At 54.5% G+C, this 16,981-nt stretch overlaps 1 protein-coding gene across 8 annotated transcripts in view; it reads left to right on the forward strand.

Annotated features, from left to right (window-relative positions):
• The window catches only part of EPN2 (epsin 2), a 51,996-nt gene that overhangs the window by 7,478 nt on the left and 27,537 nt on the right, over positions 1-16,981 (forward strand). Inside the window, exon 1 of one of the 8 annotated variants that reach the window (XM_043472937.1) lies at positions 13,135-13,284. The exons of the other annotated variants lie outside the window; for them this stretch is intronic. The gene's annotated coding sequence lies outside the window, so the exon portion shown is untranslated. Of the gene's footprint in view, positions 1-13,134; positions 13,285-16,981 lie in introns of those variants that run through there. 8 annotated transcript variants of the gene reach the window in all.

Here is a 16,981-nt window from a genome sequence, read left to right on the forward strand (position 1 = left end):
AGCGTGGCCTACTTCCTGTGGGTGAGGGCCTGGCCAGCCTGCGTTCACCGGACTGGATGGGTTCCAGAGCCAGCCCCGGGGTGTGTGTCAGGGTGAAGAGGCCAGAGTCCCGCTCTGTGGAGGGGGCTCCTTGGGGCCTCATTGCCGCCTAGGAAGGTGGATATCAAAGCCCTTGGAGCCTGCAGTTCGTATTGTTGGCTGCACCTGTAGGTCACATGGCCTGAAAGCTTTTCAGAATGCCTGTGATGGGGCTGCACCCCAGACGGTGGTTAGGGAGCCAGTCATGTTTTCAGAAGTGCTCTAGAGCACTCTGATGGTGTGTGTGGGCTGCGAATCTGAACTGTGTGCTCAGGGAGCTCCTGGGAGTGTCAGGGATTTGGCTGGGGGCGTCGAGGCTGGAGCCAGAGGGAGCCAGAAGCCTTTGCAGTCACGAGGTGTGGGGTGCTGGGACCCAGAGCTCCTGTCAGCTGCTGTGGATGGACTGGGAGGGAGGGAGGAGAGGGGGCAGGTTAGGGGAGTCGTGCCAGAGGAGGACGGTTGGGTGACCACCTGGCTGCAGAGGTTTGCCTTTCAGTCACCCGGGGAAAGTGGGCTGGGTTAGCAGAGTCAGCAAGGTGAGAGCAGGAGAAGAGACTCTGGCCCAGCTGTTTGGTGACCTCCTTCAGCCTCGCTCTTAGCCACGTCAGTGCAGCTCACACCACCGGGCCAGCCTGGGAGCCAGATTCCTTCCTGCACCCCTAACTGTGATGACCACAGCAGACACTGCTTGTAAGATGTAGAACTACACTTCTGAAAAGTAATTATAGTAGATAGCTGTAATTTAGAACTCCTTATTTAGGTAGATGCACTTTATTGATTAAAGATCAGAAATACGGTTTTACCTGGTGTATTTAACACAAACCACAGTATCATCATTTATGGTATTTCCAGAAAAAAGTAGTTTTCAGTCCAGTTTATTCAGTTCTTAATGTTTACTGAACACACATGTGTTATATACTGTAGGTTAGGAATACATACATGATAAGATGTAAGTTCCTAGGAGGGAAAGATTAGGAGGTTGTGATTAATATATACACACCACTATATATAAAATAGGGCTTCCCAGGTGGCACAGTGGTAAAGAATATGCCACCAGTGCAGGAGATGGAAGAGACGTGGGTTTAATCCCTGGGTCAGGAAGGTCCCCTGGAGTAGGAAATGGCAACCTGCTCCAGTATTCTCGTTTGGAAAATTCCATGGACAGAGGAGCCTGGCGGGCTACAGTCCATGGGGTTGCAAAGAGTTAGACACAACTGAGCACACACACACACACAAATATATATATGTGTGTGTGTGTATATATATATATATATACATAAAATAGATAAACAAGGACCTACTGTAAAGCACAGGGAACAATACTCAGTATTTTGTAGTAACCTAAGGAGAATAATCTGCAAAAGTATACACACACTACTGAGTTACTGTGCTGTGTATCTGAAATTAACACTGTGTTGTGAATCAGTGTTGTAAATACTCTAGTTTAAAAACAAAGGATGTAAGTTCCTGCCTTTAAGCAGCTGATGATCTGCAGAGAGCAGCTCCTGACGTGGGACAGGTAGTGTCAACTCCAAGAGAGAGACGTTTAGTAAGTGTGGGCAGATGCCGAGAACGAACTTAGGTGTCAGAGAGGAGATGGTGCGTAAGCAGAATCTTGAAGAAAAAGTGGGAATTTGGGGGGTAAGAGGACCCCAAGCAGCAGGAATGGGCCATGAGGAGCCCTGGGTGAGATGTCAGGCTCGCTGAGCCGGGAGGGTGTGGAGGAGGCAGGCTGGGGCATGAGCGGAGGCCCCCATCAGCCTTGAGTCCACCCTGGTTCTCACATGGCTTTGGCGGCAGGGGGCCCCCGGTGCTCCCCCCGACCTCTGATCTGAGCAGCTCTGCTCCCTCCGAGCGTGGGGAGCTGGGAAGAGCTCCTGTGAGAAGAGGTCCTCTGCTGTTTGAGACAGACTGAGGTGATGTCACTACTGTGGTGTGTGGGCGCAGCCCGGGGTGACTGGGAGCGGGTGCTGGAGGCCTCCCTGGTGACCTGGAATGCCCACACTCCTTTCTTTTGTCGCAGAAGGTGGGGCTGGAGGGGGCTCTCAGCTGCCCCTCCTCTCCGGGAAGCTGGTTCCTTGGATCCCGGCCGGGTGGGGCAGCTCTCCTGCCTGGTGAGCAGGTCCCTGGGGAGAGGACTCCTGACAGCCAAGCAGCTCTGTTCTCTAGAACTCCTGGAGCCCTGTGTGATGACATTGTCAGGGCGAGGGGCTGAGTCCTTAGCTCAGGGCATGTGTGAGCAGCTGCTGTGTGCCTGACTTGGAACTGGGCACCCTCCATGTGCACCTTGGTGGTCCGTGGGCCCCATCCAGCCTGCCAGTGCTTTTCGTTTGGGTTGTTGGTGCCTCTTTTTCAAGATTGAACTTGGTTGCTGTATTGGTTTCCTATGGCTGCTGTAACAAATTACCACCCACGCAGTGGCTTAAAGCCACACGGTTCTGCAAGCCTAGTCCATGTGGCTCTTTGGGTGTAGGCAGGGCTGTCTCTTCTGGAGGCTCTGGGGAGCTCTGTCCCCTGCCTTCTCAAGGTCCCTCCTCTTCAAAGCCAGCAGCTATAGTCCTGTCCCTCTCCCACTGTGCCTTTTGACACGGCTTGCCTGTCTCCACTTGTACTTTAAGGCCCTTTGTGGTTACATGGAGCCCCCTGGATAATCCAGGGTCCTCTTCCCTATTTTAAGGTCATCTGATTAGAGACCTTAATCGCATCTGCTACTGTAATTCCCCTTTGCCATCCAACTGGGATTAGGATGAGGGCATCTTTGGGAGGCCTTTATTCCGTTTACCCCAGATGCCAACATGAAAATCAGATCTTACATAGCAATCCAGACTTGCGGCTTCATTGACAAATCAGAACACTTGGCAGCCGGGGCCTGCCCCGTTGCCTGGCAACCCTGGGTCAGCGCCAGGGTCGGCGCCATCTCTGGATGGGGTTGTGTGTGCCAGCTCCTCACAGCCCCCACCCCTCCCATGGTATCCACTCACCTCCCTTCGTGGCCTGGGCCCTGCTCTGGGGACTCACGGCCTTCCACTGTGGTGGCAGGTGCCTGCTCAGGGTGGTGGAGCTTCCTGCCTCCATCTTCTGTGTCCTTATGAGACCCCCCCTCCCCCACCTGCAGACCTCTGTCCTGTCCATGCCTCCCCTGAGCCAGGCTCCACGCTCCAGAGCCTCTCTGGTGCTCTTCTTGGTGGTGGTGTTCATACCATAACTCCTTGTCTCCTGTCCCTTCTTTCCAGCCTTGTACCTTCCATCTTACATCTTGCATTGGCGTCTGTGAGAAGCAGGTCTTTCTAGTGCACCGTTAGAGCAGTGCCCATCGAGTCAGGACCACACAGCAGCGTCTCGTTGAACATCTGCTGTGTGCCACGTGCTCCCCTAGACTCTGGGAATGCGATGGGGGTGGGTGGAGGGAGATACCTGCTGCACACTTAGTTCTGGAAGAGGGAGCAGGACAGGTGAGCCAGCAGTTAGTTGCAGCATCAGCTCCTCCTGCCTCTCGGGAGGGAGGTGCTGGCAGCGTCTTGCTCCTGGGCCCTAGCCTGGAGGTGAGCTCCATCTGGTGTGCTGGGGCTCTGGAAGAGGTGCTTCGGTGAATGATCCCCATATTTGCAGACATTGCCGGGACCCCAGCTGGTGGCTGAATTTGGGACAGGCATTTTGGAGGGTCATCAGTTAGCAGTGCGAGAGCCCAGGCTGGACGCCTCTGTGTGCTGCTGCCCCATGGCCTGACCTGGGACTCCGGTTGTTTTCGAGGAGCCCTCTGTGTGGCTGCTTGTGGCCAGGTCTGCCTCCAGGTGACCCTGTGCTGTGGGGCTCAGGTGGAGGGCGCCTGGTTGAGCCCCTGAAATTTGACAGCTTAGAGGCATCTAGTTCTTTTATCTACACAGAATACTATCCAGCAGGTCAGAGATCTTTGGAAACTTGCTTGAAAACAAAGCTAGACTTATCATTATGGAGGGTTTCCAGCTTATAAAAATAGAATAGTTCAGCTTGACTGTTTTAATCTAGGCTCTTCTCCCTCCCCTGCCAGATTATTTCAGAGCAAATCCGAGCTCTGTTGATAAGTGCTTCAATGTGTATTGCTCACAGATGTGGACTCTTTGGGAACTTATATTTAAATAAGGACTGACCACCAATGGTCCTAATTCTGAAGTTCGTACTCTCTGGGTTCAAAGCTGGGTTTTTTCATTTGTAGCATAACAGTCATCTTTATACAAAATCTTGATGTGGGTTAAATTTTATTAGCACTTCTATTAAGGCAAAACAATGAGAGTTCAGCTATCTTAAATTTTTTTATTATAAAATAACATAAAATTTACCATGGTAAATGGACCTGAGTTTGAGCAAACTCTGGGAGATAGGACAGGGAAGCCTGGCGTGCTGCAGTCCATTGAATCACAAAGAGCTGAACACAACAGAGCAACAGAACAGCAGCAGCCATTTTAAAGTGTAAGTACTCGGCGGCATTAATCCCATTCCCTGTGTTGTGCAGTCTCAACTCTGTCTGGTTCCCAAGCTGGTTTCATCACACCTGGAGGAGATAGACCTGCACCCATCAGCCCCCACTGCTCCCCTCCGCTCCCTGGCATCCATGGACTTGCCTGTGCTGGACGGTTGATATGAATGGAACCGTGTGGCACGTGGCCTTCTGTGACTGGCTTCTTCCCATCGGCATCCTGTCTTCCACAGTCACCGCCATGGTCAAGTGTCAGTGCTTCATGCCTTTTATGGCCGAATGATATTCCGTCCTGTGGACAGACCACAGTTTGTTCATCTGTTGATGGACACTTGGTTTGTTTCCACTTTGGCAGCTGTGAGTAGTTGCCGCTTTAACTTGTCAGTTCTTAATTTGAAACGTGGTGATGTGGTGTGTGGATCAAAAAGAAAATGTCACCTGTGAGGGGGCAGGAAGGTGTCTTACCTTGGCTCCGTTTGTTTCCACACACACATTCAAAGGTGCTTGCTGCCGAGTGGGACACACGTGCTGCAGAAGCGCACTGTGCATAGCATCCCCCTCGGGGCACCCGGGCCCACAAGGCTGCTGTCTGCCTCTGGGGGCCATGAGGCCCGCCCAGCAGGCTGCTGACCAAGGACAGGCCCTGCCCTTCCCAACCTCAGCAGCCACAGCCGTGGGTCTGGGGGTGGACGGTGGCCTCTCTGAGCAAGGCGGCGAGGGGATGATCTCTCATGTCCTCTTGGAGCCGTCGGTACACAGGTGGATGCCTTTCCCTGCTTTCCCCAGTGAGACGGTCAGAGTCAGTTCCCTTGTGGCTTCATGACTGCATGCTGAGTTCAGGATGGCTGGTTAGATACACGGCTGTCAGCTGGACCATGAAATCATTCGGGAGCATGGCGTAGATGTGAGCGCTGATTTCTGGTAGGAGTTTATTTCCAGTGAAGAGTCAGTGGCAGCCCAACTGCTGACTGTGGGTCAAGGGCTGCCATGCGGGTGCAGAGGGGCCCTTGTCCACTTCATAGGGGTCTGGTCCTGGTGTTGGGAGCACGTTTCATCTATGTCACGCTGTGTGTCCCCTTATGAGGACATGAGGGTGGGGTTCATCTCAGGCCCCAGGACAAGGAGAAGCTTCTTCTGTGACTCTGGTCTGTTTTTGTCTGTAGACAGTGTGAGTCATCTTTGCTTTGGCCACCAGGAAGCTCAGCTCAGAGCCAGTCTCTTGTCCCAATTCTGGTGTGGTCTGCACTTGGTTTCTAACCTTGCTTTCTGGCCCTGCTTTTTTTCTCCCCCTTCTGTTTCCCTGTTGCCTGGGTTTCTTCATTCACTTGCTATTCGCTGTGTCTCCTGGCTTCCTCTGAGCCAGTGATTCTCAAATGCTGGGCCCCCATCACCTTTGGTTCTAATTATTCTGGGTGGGGCCTGAGCATGTCAGTTCCTGAAGCTTGCCAGAGATCCCGATACAGATCCCCCTCGCAGGCGGGGGTTGTGAGCCACTGATGTTGGCTGTTTGCATTCTTTTTAGCAACAAGGCAGGAAACATGGGCAGAAAGGATGGAGTTGGGGAGGACAGCCGATGCAAAGGATGGTGGCCTGAGCTCAGAGAAGCAGTCAGGTGGATCATGTAGTTCCTGGTAGCCTTCTTGCTGGTGGAACCAGCGGGACCTCTCCTTGGCCAGCCCGCAGAGGCCTCACCTCCTGGACAGACCAGGGATGAGCGGCTATAGAATTTGCTCTGAGGGCTTTGGGCCTGCCTGGTGGGAGCGTGGCTGTGTGACAACGTCCTCGGGCCGTCCAGGACCTGAGCCTGTGTGTGGGGCCCAATCAGGCTGCCATTTGCTATTGAATGCAGTTCTAGAGAAGTCCAGTGGATAAGAAGGCATTCATAACAGGGTCTTTTCAACTAATCTGACCCTGCCTGTGTGTTAAAGGAGCACTCTCCCTGCTCTAATCAAGAGAAGGAATAAATTATTACTGAAAATACATTCCTTCTTGATTTAAAAAAATATTCTTTATTGGCAGGAGAGTAAAGTAGCATAAGAAATCACCATGTAACCTGACTGCAAGGTGTTAGGTAGATGTTAACATTTGACGAAAGAGAAACGTTTTCTTTAAACAACGAAACCAAACCCTTTATTATTTCTTCCCTCTCTTTCCCTCTTCCCAGTTTTTTTTCATTAGGTTCTTTTGACTTTGAGCAAGAATCTTGGTAACTTCTTTCCCTCTTCACCATCTGATTATCGATAGTTTTTCCAAAGACTAAAGCCCGCTCTGATAAAACATACACACCAAAAAAAAAAAAAAAACCATACGCACCGACCAAGTGTCTTCAGGCTGGTTCTTCTCCATGCTGTCTCGCGGGGAATGTTGATGATGCCTGTCTTAATGGTAATGAAAGAAAATGTGGGAAGTTCATAAAAGTAGGAAGGGCCAAGCTAGAACCAGCCTCGTCACTGTAATTGTGGCTAATATTTTGGTGTATTTTCTCTAAGTTTTTTGTTTAGTGCCCAGGGGTCTTTGTGGCCTGCGTGACCGTCACGGGATGGCACAGAGCTTTCTCTCAGATGGCTGAGCTGGGAAGAGGTCAGCTGCCTCCTGTGGTTTGTCCCCCACTCCCTTGCTGTGGGTGTGGGGTCTTGTGGCTGGGAGAGCACCGCTGGGGGTGAGGCTGGGGAATGAGGGGCGTATTCAGCAGTTGGATGTGGGAGGGGGAGGAGGAGACCCTGACAGGGAGGCTGTAGGGGTTGCTGGGATGGGGCGTGTAGGCAGGGTGGCCTTCAGGGAGGATGACTTTGGGGCTGAACAGTGGAGCGGAGGACTGCTGGCTCTGTGAGCCTCAGAGACTCCGGAGTGGGTGGCGCCCCCCGGGCAGAGTCAGCTGCAGCTTTGGGGGCCCAGGTTGCCTTTTACCATGTAGTTCAGGGAGTGGCACTGATACCCCATTCTCCCAGGGCCAGGTGCCTGGGTGCTGGATCTTTGAAACCTTCCCTCCTGGGCTGGAGTGGTGTCCGACCTGTCGTCCTGGGTTTCTGAAGAAACCTCCTCCCTCACTGAGATCAGGCTGGTTTATGATGAGGTGGTCGTGGGTGGTTTATGCCTCTCCTTTCTGGAGGCTCTGGAAGAGAAAGCAGGCCCGTTCCTCAGGAACGTGTTTACCTGAGGCTCATCAGCTCCCTCTGCTCCAGTCCAGGCTGTGGGTCCACGGGTCACTTTCGGGTGACCCACGACAAGTCAGTGCTGAGTGAGTTCCCTCTGGGGCCCTTGGTGTGGATGTGCCTGTGCCCAGCCCGAGGCCCTGTGAGCAGCTCTGCCATGCTGGGGAGGGTTCCCCACTTCCCTGGTTACAGGCACCTCCGGGAAGGAGGTGCTGGCCTCCCCTGAGGCTGTGCGTCCTGTGAGGGCAGCGGTCTGGTATGTGTGTATGTGGGGGGGAGTCTGCGTCAGGGATTTGTGGCGTTGCTCTGCCAACCGGTGGATGGTGAAGAAATCTATGTGGTAGACCACTAAAGGTCACTGGGAGGAAAGAAAAAGAAAATTGGGTTAAAACTAGGAGGGAAACAAATATTGTTTTCTTTAAAAGAAAAAAACTTCATTGGCACACTGCTTCTGACTCAAGCTCTCAGAAATAAAAGATGTTTAAAAACCTGTGCCATGAGGCTCACAGATGTAACCTGGAATCCATCCCCCAAGGCCTCCCGCCTCGCAGGAGGTGATGTGGAAGGGGCCAAGCACAGTGCCCAATGAACTGGCGACTTCTGAGCATGCAGTCACTTGAGAGAGAAAGTCCCCAGCCAGTGCAGCTGGCCTCTGAGGGCCTGCCCGTCTCCCCGCAGCTCTACGTCTCTCTCTCTCTCACTGAGGCCAGGGGAAGGCCCGGCAGGAGGGTCCAGCTTTGCTGCTGGCCCTGTCTGTGCCTGCGCTTCCTTCCTTGTTGAGGCTGTATGGGTAGACCATGTTTTGTTGTTTATTTACCCATTCATCTGTGAAGGGAAGCTCTTCTCACTGGCTGGCTGTTAGGAGCGATGCTGCTGTGAACTCCAGGGCCACATGCGTGCTTGGGCACCTCATCCTTTTCTCTGGCGGAGACACAGGCCTCCACCACCCCCCCACGCTGTGGGGAACTGGCCTCTGAGGTGCTGGACGCAGAACATCACACCTCCCTTCTGCCGTGTTTTACTAGCTAGAGCCGTGGCTGATCCCTGAGGAGCGGGGAACACAGCTCTGTTACAGGTCCAGGAGGCAGTGGACCGGAAGTCCTTGGTGCACAGAAATGATGACCACAGAGGGGGAGTGGGCATCCTGGGCCCAGGGGAGGGGTCACTGCAAGGTGGGGTTCCCAGGTGCAAATTACCTGCCACTGGTAGGCCCGCCTTGGAAGCTGGTTGGTGGAGAGACCATGAGTCCTCCAGGGAGCAGCTTAGAACATGTGGTGGTCTTCAAGGAAGGACCCGGGAGCCTCCTGTAAGTTATGTTTGGGTCCTGAGGCTGAGGAGCTGGCACTGAGCCTCCTTGGCGGGTACTGCCTCACTCACCCTCTCTCCTCTCCTGTGAAGTGCTTCCCTTGCAGGCTGGGGCACATAGTAAGCCATCGATAAACTCAGCAGTCACCTCGGTGAGTTTGGCCAGCAGCAGCCGAGCCTGCGGTCAGTGAGTGTGCGGGCTGGCCTCCCAAGTTTGGTTGTTTTCCTGTGAAGCACAGGTGTGCCGGAGGACCCGGTCCTCCCCCTGGTCGTCCCCGGGCTGACCGAGGGAGCAGGAGGCTGGTGGCCAGTGAGGCAAGGAAACACTTCTTTCTCTAAAGTGGAGTGTTTTCTGGGCAGATCTCTGTGTGCACTGTCATCCGTGCTGGAAACTCACTCGTTTATTATTTTCCTCAACAAAGTAGGACAAAGGCAACGTAAACATTGTTTGAAGAGAAGTATTTGCTAATGGAGATAAAGCCAAAAGGAAAATAACAACTTTAACTTCTTTTTGGTTTTTGTGTTTTGACATTCAGCAGCATACTTCTAATCTTTTAAGAATTAAAAAAATTACATGGTATGCCAGCCGCGGTTTGTTTCTGCTTGTTAACTTTAGTGTGAAATTGACTCAGTGCCGCCTTGCCAGACATGGGCCTCTCCAGTCCTGCTTTTCTCCTGGGTGGGGGAGGTGCCCAGCGGGACCGAAGAGGGTGCGGCAAAGGCCTGCGAGCAGCCGTGGGCCCCAAAGGAGGAGTGAAGGGACTCCCCTCCATCCATTCAGATCCTTCATGGGGTCATCTATCGGCTTCCAAGGCTGCTGCTGCCATTTTCCTGAGGAGGAAACAGATTAGTGAGGTGACAAAAACATGGTGTGGGGGCAGCTCTCTCTCCACTCCAACCAGTGGTAGTTTTTAACCCCCAGTAGCATCACAGCCCATGTTTCCATACCCCGTGAGACGTTGGGGGACCTGGACTCGTGCGTCGGGTGAGGGTGTGGGGAGCAGCCGAGGCTGGGGCAGCGTGGGAGCAGGTGGGGTTGAGTCACTCCTTCCCGGGGCAGCTGTGTGCCCGGCTCCGCGCCAGGCCCTGTGAGGCAGCCCCAGTGTGCAGACAGTCGGGGCCTCTGTCCAGAGGCCGTGGGAGGAAGTGGGGAGAGACGGGGGAGGCCGGAAGCGCAGGTGGCCTGCAGGGCAGCCGCAGCAGGTGGGGGGTGCTCTGCAAGGCTGGCTGGAGGTGGGGGGCGGTGATGGGCTCGGTGCTGTGCCACAGAGGCTGGCCCCATGCAGCAGGTCTGGAGGGCTGAGGGCCCCACACTGGGTGTTGGAGCTGTTTGTTGGCATAACCAGGCAGAGAAGATACAGCCCTCCCAGCCTGAGGCTTGCCTCCTGCTGCCTCCTCTGGGCTCTTCATCCCTGTTGGTTGGCATCATGCCCCACATCCCCTCAACTCCCCTCCCCTGAACCACAGGATGGTTCTCCTGTGTCTCCACCTCTCTCCTGGCCCTTCTTGGACGTCACTGATGGCCACTCACCCCCTTCTGACTTGCGCCCCCTGTCCACTCTCCTGGGCTCCCCCAGCGCCCACCCCAGCCTTGGCACAGCTGCCCCGGCCGTGTCTGTTCTCTGTGCTGGTCCTGCCAGCACCTCCAGCTTCATTGTCTTCATTGTTATATGGCCTCCTTCCTTCTTCTGAAGTGGGCACACCTTCCCCACCTTGACATACTGTGTCCCTGCCATTCCGCTGGCAGCCAGGCGCTGTGGTATGGGCGTCTGCCTGCTTGCTGCTCTTCCCTCGCCACCCCACCCCCAATCCGCCTGCTGTGACTCCATCAGGACTGCAGGAGCCCCGCCTCCACTGTGCTGCTTCTCTGCCCCGAGACATGCACACCCACTCCAGCAGCTTCGGCTGCAGCAGTGTTTCTTAAAATAATGTTAAGTGGAAGCCGTTGAATGTTACTCATCTTAAAGAGTTTTTTATCGTTAGAATGCCGCGGTACCTTTGCTGGTTCCTTAGAAAGTTAAACCGAGAGCTCCCATGTGACCCAGCAGCCCTCTTCCTCAGCACCTTCCCAGATGAGCTGAGCACACACATCCACACAAACACTCATATGCAGAGTTCACACCAGCATTGTGCATAAAGGCCAAGATATGGAAACAGTCCAGGTGTCTGGCTGATCAGTGGGTAAATCAATGTGGTCTGTCCTTACGAGAGGAAAATTACCACATAAAGGAATGAGGTACTGATAATGCAGTATAAACGAACCTTTAGAATACTCTGAGTGAAAGGAGCCAGACATGAAAGGAACATACTGTGTGGTTTTGTGTGAAATGTCCAGAGTAGGTGAGTCCACAGAGACAGGAGGCAGCTTGCTGGGGGCTGGTGAGAAGAGGAGTGGGTAGTGATGGCTGATGAGCAGGGCCTCCCGGGAGACGAAAACGTTGCTGGGGGCTGGTGAGAGGAGGAGTGGGTAGTGATGGCCAATGAGCAGAGTCTCCTGGGGGATGAAAACGTCCACTGCAGTGACTGTTACCCATCACCGTGTGTGTATGCTAAGTCACTGAGTCATGTCTGACTCTTTGTGACCCCACGGACTGTAGTCTGCCAGGCTCCTCTGTCCATGGGATTCTCCAGGCAAGAATATTGGAGGGGGTTGCCATGCCCTCCTCCAGGGGATCTTCCCAACTCAGGGATTGAGCCCACGTCTCTTATGTGTCCTGCATTGGTAGGCAGGTTCTTTGCGACTAGTGCCACCTGGGAAGCCCATCCAACACTGTGAGGATCCTAAGTTGTGAGTGTGAATTGCCTACTTTAAAATGGCGAATTTCGTCTTAATAAAAACAAATAGAAAGACCTCCTTTGCCCAAATGCCATAGCATGATACCTGTTTTCATGTGTGTGATTACTTAATGCAGGTATTTGAATTTAGAAGTAAACTGATTTAGGGACTTCCCTGGTTGTCCAGTGGTTAGGACTCTGTGCTTCCACTGCCATGGCCCTGGCTCAGTCCCTGGTCAGGAACTAAAATCCCACAAGCTGAGTGTGGCCAAAAACAAAGTAGACTGACTTGAAGAAAAATATTAAGCATACAATAATGCAGCTTATATTAAGAATTAAAGAGGAGGATTCCTAACAGCGCCTGGAACGTCATAAGTGCCCTGTGAGTGTTAACCGTATGACTCTTACTTGGAGGGTTTGACAGAGACCTGGAAGGGGAGTAATGAATTGGCAGGTCCAGATTCCTCAGTGTGTGAGGCCCCCAGACCCGCCCCTCTCCTTGCCACCTCTTCCACGCACGCCCACGGCTCCCCTCTGCCCCCATCCTTCCGCAGCTCTGCCCCAGGTGCCCAGGTGTCCCGCCGGCTGTCCCGACCCAGATGGGGGCAGGGGCTGCGTCCTGGGCTTCCCCATGGGCATCATTCCTTGTGTGCCCAGTGTGAGAAAAGTATCGGCTAAACCGTACGTCTGTCTGCGCTGTGACGAGGAAATGACGTTACAAGAGAGAACAGCAAGAACGTTTGTAAAATGCCGTGCAGATGTCGCTGTGTGCCCTGCAGAGCAATAGCTCTGCTCCCGGAGCAGGGTCTAGAAGCCTTGGTGCATGAGTCTTGGCAACTTATCTGCACACACCAGCACTGTTCACGATGGCAAGAAGGTGAAGTGGGCCCAGGTGTCCCCAGACAGGAGAGGGGGTGGGTGTCGCTACACGTGAGCACAGGCGCTGTCACATGGCAGGGACACGCAGCAGTGTGGACAAGTCTCAGAGCCCCAGTATCGATGCCAGGGCAGACTGTGGTGGTTGGACGATGTCCATGGTAAGACTATCATCTTCTTTCTTAAAAACCATGGGACCGCAGCGCTCAGAACCCGAGCTCTTTGCGGGGGTGGGGTGGGGAAGGGGTCTGGGTGACAGGGGCATGTTGTCTGTACCCACATGTGGCTGGTGTGTGCTCTTGTGTGTGCCCAGCAGCACATACGTCATAAAAATGTACGAGGACAGAGTGGTGGCTGGAAGACCTTCTCTGGGCTGACGCTGACATTTGAGAGTCCAGTCAGCGGTGCAGAGTAAATAAGATCCTGGGAACATCTCCAGCAGAGGAGGAGGAGGGAAGTCGTATTTTTATTCTGGACCAAAAGAGGAAGTTTACCTTTCGGCACTGAGACTGGTTTTTTTCCTGGTGGTACTTCAGACGACGGCTGTTCTTAAAGGAGTAATCAGAACTCTCGGGTTGTTCCAGCCCATGTGGCTGCTTCAGCAGAAGACGCAGCAGTCACTGAAGAGGTCCCGTTTTTATTAAGGTGTGAGTTCTGATGGGCTGATGTTTACATCGTCTTGGAGTCTCTGATGCGCACGCTTCCTTCCACCCACCAGCTTTCCTCATGTTCATGTCTGTGGGGCCTGACACTTTCCAGGGCAGTGCTTTCTGAGAAGAACCTTAAAGGCCCCTCCTTGGTGGGCTATGTTGGAAGGCGCTGGGAACGCCAGGGGCCTGTTCCAGGACAGCACCACACCGCCTGGGCCTCACGTCCGCACGCGGGCAGGGGCTGGCCCTTTAGCTCCAGCGTCTGGGCTCCTGCCCGCTTGGCTTGCTGAGCTGGAGACGGGCTGAGCAGGGGTAGGAGGGTGGTTATTTCTGTGCTGTCTCTCTGCCTGTTTAGCACCTGACAGGAGGGGCCTTCGAAGCCTCTGGATTCAGCGAGGAAGGATTCACTATTCTCATGGTAGCGTGGGGTTTGTCTGAAGCCAAACAGACGAGATGAAGAGGATAGGACCAGAAGCCAGATGTCTGGGAGCAAGTCCCAGTCCTGCCACGTGCTGGCATGTGGCTCAGGCTAGTTTCTTACCCTCTCTGTGCCCGACTTCCTCACCTGCGAATTCTTACTGAGGTTCAGCGAGCAGACGCTCTGGCATGTAGTCAGGGCTGTTAGGATTCTCCAGTGTCTGTTGAGAGAGCCTGTGCTATTTTCAGTTTCTATTCTGAGCCTGTTCTGTTCGGGTGACTGTTGGCATCAGAGAGTTAGCACATCTGAGGCCTTGTTGGAAATGCCAGCCACACAGGAGAGGACTGGGCCTGGGCCCAGGCATGACGGTCAGGAAGGGGCTTGTGGACGATCCCGCCTGCCCGACCAGGAGGTGCCTTCTGCCCAGCATGTTCTGCCCAGGCCCTGCTGCTTCTGTAGCCGTGTCCCCTGCCCTGGACCATGTCCCCAGGCTGCCCTCGGGATGCTGCTGAGAAACATCCTCAGGGGCACACTCTGGGAGGACGCAGGTGTCTGGACCCGTGTCCCTCAGCGCCGAGCAGCGGCTGCCCCATCTCATCACCTGGTCTGCTCCTGAGCCCAGGCTGGTAGGGAGGCAGGGCTCCGCTGCCCGTGGGACTGCCTGGGTATTACTGGCTGACATGGTTCACCCCTGCCCTCAGGTCCTTTGTTGTGAACTCTTAGCCACGTGGAGTGGTTTTATATGTTCACTGGGCAGAGTGGCTGTTCTGACCCCAGCAACAGAGACCCTGAGGGAGACTGCTGGGGGACTAGCCCAGTGTGAGCCCCGTGTCTGAGGAGTGGAGGGGGGTAGGGCGCTGTCTGCCTTGTTCAGTTTCCCTCTGTGCCCGCTCGCTCAGCCCACGTCAGCAGCCTGTGCTGAGGACACATGGTGAAGATAGGGACACAGCAACTGGGATGAGCAGGAACGTATCCCACATGGAGAGGATCTGCCCACAGTGGGAGCTGGTGACTTGAGAGAGTGACTGTGGTCCCCAGATCTCAACTGACAGGAAAGAGCCAGTGGGGCAGTGCGGGGGGAGGCCGTGGGCAGGGGAGCAGGCCATGCCTGGGCCGGGGAGAGTGCCAGGGGGCGGAGGGTGCACCCGTGCTGGCCCCGGAGGCGCTCACCTGCTGTCTTCTGGGCTCTGGTGCCCCCCGCACTGCCTGGGGTGGGCTGCAAGGACCTCAGCCACACTCCCGGAAGCCCATGGGAGCCCCTTGTGCAAGGCCGGGTCTGCACTTACACTGTCTGGAGGTGCCTGTCCTCACCCGCGGGCTTCCTCTTGGCAGCATCTTGAGCTCCTGAGAGAGCAGTGTTGGGTGACTGCTGCGCCTGAAACCAGGCCCGTGTGGTCCACAGCCACCCCCCTCCCCTGGCTTCCCCTCTCCTGCTGGCTCCTTAGGACGTGGCCACAGCCCAGCACTCAGCGCCACCACAGTGTCCAGCCAGGTCTAAATTAAGCATGAAACCCTGGGAATTCTACATTTTCCCATGTAGCTCTGTTCTTTTCCCCGAGTGTCTCAAGTTGGAAACTTCTGATCAAGCCCATTGTGGGCCTGCCCTGTGTGTGCGTGGGTGGGTGTGAAGTCATCAGATGCCCACTTCTGTGCCCCAGTCTCTGGGTGGTGTGGCCACTGGCCATCAGGGGGGTCTCTCTCTCTGGTGGTAGAGTCACTCAGCGTGTTAGAATGGGACTCTGGCCCAGGGGTCACAAGCTCCTTTCTTGGAGGGGGGCTGAGTTCCGGGGGCTGCTTTTCTCACTCCACAGACCCGGGAAGGCCCACAGGCCAAGAGAAACATCCACCACTAGGCTTGTCGCCAGAACTCTAGCCTCATGGTGGCTGACCTGGGGCTGGTCTAAGGTGGGGGCTCCTGTGACACCCTGGAGCTGACAGGAGTTGAGCCTTTGTCAGAAAGGGGCTTTGGGATGGGAGGCTAGGCTGGGCGTCTGGTCTACCCTGCCATCCAGGAGCGGGAGGCTGGGCCTGGCCCAGCCCTGAGCTCTGCTTTCCAGGCCCCTGGTTCTGTGTGCTGTCTGGTTTCTGGCAGGGTTGTTTAAGAATGTTGTCTTCGTTGGTCATTAGCAAAACTACTTGGAGGAGTAGTGGAGGGGAACATTGAGGAATTTTCTGTTCTCGGAGGCATGCTCACCCATCCACTAGTCCAGGCACCAGTGTTTGGCCCTCGCTTCTCTCCGGGAGGTGCTGCTTGCCACACCACCATTTCTTAAGTGACTGTGTTGTCGGATGGCCAGAACCATGTCTCCTGAGCCTGGTCCTTGTTTCACACCATCTTTCAGAATGACTGCACTTCAACCCCCGTGTAACCTGCAGCCCAGCTGCTCTTCCTAGAGACTGAATGATCTGCCACACTGGTAAAGAAAAGCAGGATTCCTCACGTGTGTTTTCAGTGCTTGATTTCTGCTTTTAGAAAAATCACTAATGTGGTCATTGGAGGCTGTCTGACATCGAATTTGAATTTTCCTGTGCTTGTTCCAAGACTCTCATGTCTTGGGAGAAGCCCCCAGGTGGCTCTTCCTTTTTGAGGGGGCAGGGGTCATCCGGCGTTGGGGAGACGGTCAGTCCCCCTGCAGCCAGTTAACTGGCACCCGGGGCTCTTCCTGCACTGTGGGTGCTGTCACTGTACCTGCTTTACATCTCAGAGTTAAGAGTCTCAGATGTTTGTTTTTGAAATTCTTCACATATATGAACGCAGAGTTTTCTTGAAGTCCGCTTTTGGGGTAGAGATATAAGATTTGATTTCTCTGCCCACCGAGGAGTCCTGGGACACGGATGCTATGTTCGGTGAGTGAGGCGGATGGCCCTCAGCTTCCCTGCAGGTGTCGCCTGCCTGGAGAAAGTCACAGAAGGCTGCCAGACGCAGAAAAGGAGCTGCCATCTGCGGATCCTGTTAGGTTTGGGGAGGGGAGAGACGTTTGCTGCCGTTCCCTCATAGCTGGTCTGGGTCCCTGATAATGATCCCCGAACCCTGAAAAGCCCCCCAAATGGGGGTTTGGTGGAGACCCCAACCATCAGCGTTTTCTTGACACCTGGCCAGTCACGTCCCTGTCACAGAAAGGATGACCAGGACTCACGTGGGCTTTGACCAGGGCCCACCTGGGGTCTGGAGCCATGAGGGCTGCTTCCTCCCTCATCTGGGACTCTGGATTTGGAAGGAATTTCCCCACCCAACTCTGCAGGCTCTTGAACACATTTTTATGGAATTCTTCTT

The sequence above is a fragment of the Cervus canadensis genome, chromosome 1 (genome assembly GCF_019320065.1).
Source record: "Cervus canadensis isolate Bull #8, Minnesota chromosome 1, ASM1932006v1, whole genome shotgun sequence".
Classification (NCBI taxonomy): Eukaryota; Metazoa; Chordata; class Mammalia; order Artiodactyla; family Cervidae; genus Cervus; species Cervus canadensis.